Source organism: Arachis ipaensis, chromosome B4 (assembly GCF_059453495.1).
Source record: "Arachis ipaensis isolate K30076 ecotype BB chromosome B4, ASM5945349v1, whole genome shotgun sequence".
Taxonomy (NCBI): domain Eukaryota; kingdom Viridiplantae; phylum Streptophyta; class Magnoliopsida; order Fabales; family Fabaceae; genus Arachis; species Arachis ipaensis.
This window is the reverse complement of record NC_142439.1, coordinates 101,609,285-101,616,230: the sequence shown is the minus strand read 5'-3', so window position 1 is coordinate 101,616,230 and position 6,946 is coordinate 101,609,285. Positions and strand designations below refer to the sequence as shown.

At 40.6% G+C, this 6,946-nt stretch overlaps 1 non-coding gene across 1 annotated transcript; it reads right to left on the bottom strand.

Moving 5' to 3' along the window:
- Positions 1 to 873: 873 nt before the first annotated feature.
- On the bottom strand, positions 874 to 981 carry LOC148568595 (small nucleolar RNA R71). Its single transcript, XR_015882958.1, has one exon. It is a non-coding gene; the product is annotated as a small nucleolar RNA R71 (small nucleolar RNA).
- Between the last annotated feature and the right edge of the window lie 5,965 nt (positions 982 to 6,946).

Here is a 6,946-nt window from a genome sequence, read left to right as displayed (position 1 = left end):
AACTTTTTGTTTGTTTCTTATCTTTTTCAAAACTACCTAACTAACCCTCTCTCTCTAATTTTTGAAAATATCTCCCTCTTTTTCAAAAAAAAATCTTTTTTATTTTTTCTTAATTTTCGAAAATTACTAACCTTTTTCAAAAACTATTTTCGAAAATCACTAACTCTTTTTCAAAAATAATTTTCGAAAATTCTCTTCCTCACTCACCAAAAATCCGAACCCCCTCTCTCTCTCTGAGTTCAGATTTTCTCTTCTTCTTTTCTTCTACTCACATAGGGGAACCTCTATACCTGTGGTAAAAAGGATCCCTATTATTATTTTTTTGTCCCTCTTTTTCATATGAGCAGGAGGAAAAATAAGAACATTCTTGTTGAAGCAGATCCAGAACCTGAAAGGACTCTGAAGAGGAAACTAAAAGAAGCTAAATTACAACAAGCCAGCAAGCACCTTTCAGAAATTTTCGAACAAGAAGAGGACATGGCAGCCGAAAATAATAATAATGCAAGGAGGATGCTGGGTGACTTTACTGCACCTAATTCCAATTTATATGGAAGAAGCATCTCCATCCCTACCATTGGAGCAAACAATTTTGAGCTGAAACCTCAGCTAGTTTCTCTGATGCAGCAAAACTGCAAGTTTCATGGACTTCCATCTGAAGATCCCTTTCAGTTCTTAACTGAATTCTTGCAGATCAGTGATACTGTTAAGACTAATGGAGTAGATCCTGAAGTCTACAGGCTCATGATTTTCCCTTTTGCTGTAAGAGACAAAGCTAGAATATGGTTGGACTCTCAACCTAAGGATAGCCTGAACTCTTGGGATAAGCTGGTCAAGGCTTTCTTAGCCAAGTTCTTTCCTCCTCAAAAGCTGAGCAAGCTTAGAGTGGATGTTCAAACCTTCAGACAGAAAGAAGGTGAATCCCTCTATGAAGCTTGGGAGAGATACAAAGAACTGACCAAAAAGTGTCCTTCTGACATGCTTTCAGAATGGACCATCCTGGATATATTCTATGATGGTCTGTCTGAATTGGCTAAATTGTCATTGGATACTTCTGCAGGTGGATCCATTCACCTAAAGAAAATGCCTGCAGAAGCTCAAAAACTCATTGACATGGTTGCTAATAACCAGTTCATGTACACTTCTGAGAGGAATCCTGTGAGCAATAGGACGCCTTAGAAGAAGGGAGTTCTTGAAATTGATACTTTGAATGCCATATTGGCTCAGAACAAAATATTGACTCAGTAAGTCAATATGATTTCTCAGAGTCTGAATGGAATGCAAGCTGCATCCAACAGTACTCAAGAGGCATCTTCTGAAGAAGAAGCTTATGATCCTGAGAACCCTGCAATAGCAGAGGTAAATTACTTAGGTGAACCTTATGGAAACACCTATAATCCATCATGGAGAAATCATCCAAATCTCTCATGGAAGGATCAACAAAAGCCTTAACAAGGTTTTAATAATGGTGGAAGATACAGGTTTAGCAATAGCAAGCCTTTTCCATCATCCACTCAGCAACAGACAGAGAATTCTGAACAAAATACTTCTAATTTAGCAAACTTAGTCTTTGATCTATCTAAGGCCACTATGAGTTTTATGAATGAAACAAGGTCCTCCATTAGAAATTTGGAAGCACAAGTGGGCCAGCTGAGTAAAAGGATCACTGAAATCCCTCCTAGTACTCTCCCAAGCAATACAGAAGAAAATCCAAAAGGAGAGTGCAAGGCCATTGAATTGATCACCATGGCCGAACCTGTAAGGGTGGGGGAGGACGTGAATCCCAAGGAAGAAGACCTCCTGGGACGTCCAGTGATCAATAAGGAGTTTCCCTTTGAGGAACCAAAGGAATCTGAGGCTCATCTTGAGACCATAGAGATTCCATTAAACCTCCTTATGCCATTCATGAGCTCTAATGAGTATTCCTCTTCTGAAGAGAATGAGGATGTTACTGAAGAGCAAGTTACCAAGTACCTTGGTGCAATCATGAAGCTGAATGCCAAATTATTTGGTATTGAGACTTGGGAAGATGAACCTCCCTTGTTCACTAATGAACTGAGTGATCTGGATCAACTGATATTGCCTCAGAAGAAACAGGATCCTGGAAAGTTCTTAATACCTTGTACCATAGGCACCATGACCTTTGAGAAGGCTCTATGTGACCTTGGGTCAGGGATAAACCTCATGCCCCTCTCTGTAATAGAGAAACTGGGAATCTATGGGGTACAAACTGCTAAAATCTCATTAGAGATGGCAGATAAATCAAGAAAACAGGCTTATGGACAAGTAGAGGACGTGTTAGTAAAGGTTGGAGGCCTTTACATCCCTGCTGATTTCATAGTCCTAGATACTGGGAAGGATGAGGATGAATTCATCATCCTTGGAAGACCCTTCCTAGCCACAGCAAGAGCTGTGATTGATGTTGACAGAGGTGAATTAGTCCTTCAATTGAATGGGGACTCCCTTGTGTTTACAACTCAAGGTTATCCTTCTGTAAACATGGAGAGGAAGCATAAAAAGCTTCTCTCAAAACAGAGTCAACCAGAGCCCCCACAGTCAAACTCTAAGTTTGGTGTTGGGAGGCCACAACCGAACTCTAAGTTTGGTGTTGAACTCCCATATCCAAACTCTAAGTTTGGTGTTGGGGAGTCTCAACAATGCTCTGAACATCTGTGAGGCTCCATGAGAGCCCACTGTCAAGCTATTGACATTAAAGAAGCACTTGTTGGGAGGCAACCCAATTTTTATCTAATTTTTATTTCCTTGTTCTTTCATGCTTTATCAAGTTCATGATCATGTGGAGTCACAAAATAAATATAAAAATTGAAAACGGAATCAAAAACAGCAGAAGAAAAATCACACCCTGGAGGAGGATCTCACTGGCGTTTAAACGCCAGTAAGAAGCATCTGGCTGGCATTCAACGCCAGAACAGAGCATGGTTCTGGCGTTGAACGCCCAAAATGGGCAGCATCTGGGCGTTTGAATGCCAGAATTGCACCCTGGAGAAGAGCTGGCGCTAAACGCCCAGAACAAGCATGGTTCTGGCGTTCAACGCCAGAAATGGGCAACAAATGGGCGTTCAACGCCCAGAACAAGCACCAATCTGGCGCTGAACGCCCAGAGTTGTGTGCAAAGGCATTTTACATGCCTAATGGGTGCAGGGATGTAAATCCTTGACACCTCAGGATCTGTGGACACCACAGGATCATATCAGGATCTGTGAATCTCACAGGATCCCCACCCACCTCACCCTCTCTCTCTCTCCATTCGTGGTCATCCCTTCTGTTTTCCATTCACCACTCACATCCATACACACATCCCTCCATCTCCTCCATATCTTCTTCTTCTTCATCTATTCTTTCTTCTCTTGCTCGAGGGCGAGCAATATTCTAAGTTTGGTGTGGTAAAAGCATAAGTTTTTTGTTTTTCCATTACCATTAATGGCACCTAAGGCCAGAGAAACCTCAAGAAAGAGAAAAGGGAAGGCAATTGCTTCCACCTCTGAGCCATAGGAGATGGAAAGATTCATCTCACAAGCCCATCACTAAGAAAAGGATGGAGCAAACAAGAAAGCCTATTCATGGAGCTCAAGAAACACATGAGGAAGCTCACCATCAAGGGATCCATGAGATACCTCAGGGGATGCACTTTCCTCCACATAAATATTGGAAGCAAATCAACACCTCCCTAGGAGAATTAAGTTCCAACATGGGACAATTAAGGGTGGAACATCAAGAGCACTCCATCATCCTTCATGAAATTACATAAGATCAAAAAAGCAATGAGGGAGGAGCAACAAAGACAAGGAAGAGACATAGAAGAGCTCAAGGACATCATTGGTTCCTCAAGAAGGAAACGCCACCATCACTAAGGTGGATTCATTCCTTGTTCTTACTTTCTCTGTTTTTCGTTTTCTTTATGTTAAGTGCTTATCCATGTTTGTGTCTTCATTACGTGATCATTAGTATTTAGTAACTTTGTCTTAAAGTTATGAATGTCCTATGAATCCATCACCTCTCTTAAATGAAAACTGTTTTAATTTAAAAGAACAAGAAGTACATGAGTTTCGAATTTATCCTTGAACTTAGTTTAATTATATTGATGTGGTGACAATGCTTCTTGTTTTCTGAATGAATGCCTGAACAGTGCATATGTCTTTTGAAGTTGTTGTTTAAGAATGTTAAATATGTTGGCTCTTGAAAGAATGATGATAAGGAGACATGTTATTTGATAATCTGAAAAATCATAAAAATGATTCTTGAAGCAAGAAAAAGAAGCAAAGAACAAAGCTTGCAGAGAAAAAAAATAGCAAAAAAAAATAGAAAGAAAAAAGAAAAAGCAAGAAAAAAAAGTCAAAGCTCTTAAAACCAAAAGGCAAGAGCAAAAAGCCAATAACCCTTAAAACCAAAAGGCAAGGGTAAATAAAAGGATCCCAAGGCTTTGAGCATCAGTGGATAGGAGGGCCTAAAGGAATAAAATCCTGGCCTAAGCGGCTAAACCAAGCTGTCCCTAACCATGTGCTTGTGGCGTGAAGGTGTCAAATGAAAACTTGAGACTGAGCGGTTAAAGTCAAGGTCCAAAGCAAAAGAAGAGTGTGCTTAAGAACCCTGGACACCTCTAATTGGGGACTTTAGCAAAGCTGAGTCACAATCTGAAAAGGTTCACCCAGTTATGTGTCTGTGGCATTTATGTATCCGGTGGTAATACTGGAAAACAAAGTGCTTAGGGCCACGGCCAAGACTCATAAAGTATTCAAGAGGCAAAAAAGCTACAAGTCCCGCTCATATGATTAGAGCTATGTTTCATTGATAGTTTGGAATCTATAGTATATTCTCTTCTTTTTATCCTATTTGATTTTCAGTTGCTTGGGGACAAGCAACAATTTAAGTTTGGTGTTGTGATGAGCGGATAATTTATACGCTTTTTGGCATTGTTTTTAGTATGTTTTTAGTATAATCTAGTTACTTTTAGGGATGTTTTCATTAGTTTTTATGTTAAATTCACATTTCTGGACTTTACTATGAGTTTGCATGTTTTTCTTTGATTTTAGGTATTTTCTGGCTGAAATTGAGGGACTTGAGCAAAAATCAGATTCAGAGGTTGAACAAGGACTGCTGATGCTGTTGGATTCTGACCTCCCTTCACTCAAAGTGGATTTTCTGGAGCTGCAGAAATCAAAATTGTGCGCTTCCAATTGCGTTGGAAATTAGACATCCAGGGCTTTCCAGCAATATATAATAGTCCATACTTTGACCGAGTTTAGATGACGTAAAAGGGCGTTGAATGCCAGTTCTACGCTGCTGTCTTGAGTTAAACGCCAGAAACATGTTACAAGCCAGAGTTGAATGCCAGAAATACGTTATAAACTAGCGTTCAACTCCAAGAAGGACCTATGCACGTGTAACATTCAAGCTCAGCCCAAGCACACACCAAGTAGGCCCCGGAAGTAGATTTATGCATCAATTACTTACTTCTGTAAACCCTAGTAACTAGTTTAGTATAAATAGGACTTTTTACTATTGTATTTGACATCTTGGGACGTCTAGTTCTTAGATCATGGGGGCTGGCCAATCGGCCATGCCTGAACCTTTCACTTATGTATTTTTTAATGGTAGAGTTTCTACACTCCATAGATTAAGGTGTGGAGCTCTGCTGTTCCTCAAAGATTAATGCAAAGTACTTCTGTTTTTCTATTCAATTTAGCTTATTCCGCTTCTAAGATATTCATTCACATTTCAACCTGAATGTGATGAACGTGACAATCATCATCATTCCCTATGAACGCGTGCCTGACAACCACTTCCGTTCTACCTTAGATTGAATGAGTATCTCTTGGATCTCTTAATCAGAATCTTCGTGGTATAAGCTAGATTGATGGCGGAATTCATGAGAGTCCGGAAAGTCTAAACCTTGTCTGTGGTATTCCGAGTAGGACTCTGGGATTGAATAACTGTGACGAACTTCAAACTCGCGAGTGCTGCGCGTAGTGACAGACGCAAAAGGAGGGTGAATCCTATTCCAGTATGATCGAGAACCTCAGATGATTAGCCGTGCTGTGACAGAGCATTTGGACCATTTTCACAAGAGGATAGGATGCAGCCATTGACAAGGGTGATGCCTCCAGACGATTAGCCATGCAGTGACAGCGCATCAGACCATTTTCCAGAGAGGATCAAAAGTAGCCATTGACAACGGTGATGTTCTTACAAAAAGCCAGCGATAGAAAGGAGTAAGACTGATTGGATGAAGACAGCAGGAAAGCAGAGGTTCAGAGGAACGAAAGCATCTCTATACACTTATCTGAAATTCTCACCAATGATATACATAAGTGTTTCTATCCTATGTTATTTATCTTTTAATTATCTAATTATCTAATCCAATCACATTTGAATCCGCCTGACTGAGATTTACAAGATGACCATAGCTTGCTTCATACCAACAATCTCCGTGGGATCGAACCTTACTCACGTAAGGTTTTATTACTTGGACGACCCAGTGCACTTGCTGGTTAGTTGTATCGAAGTTGTGAATGAAAAATGATTTATTAAGACGTGCGTACAGAGTTTCTAGCGCCGTTGCCTGAGATCACAATTTCGTGCACCAGCGGCCACTCCTGAGGTCCGGAAAGTCTAAACCTTGTCTGTGGTATTTCGAGTAGGATCTGGGAAGGGATGACTGTGACGAGCTTCAAACTCGCGAGTGTTGGGCGTGTGACAAACGCAAAAGGATCAATGGATCCTATTCCAACATGATCGAGAACCGATAGATGATTAGCCGTGCGGTGACTGCGCATTTGGAACATTTTTACTGAGAGGACGAGAAGTAGCCATTGACAACGATGATGCCCAACATAAAGCTTGCCATGGAAAGGAGTATGAATGATTGGAAGAAGGCAATAGGAAAGCAGAGGTTTAGAAGGAACAAAGCATCTTCATACGCTTATCTGAA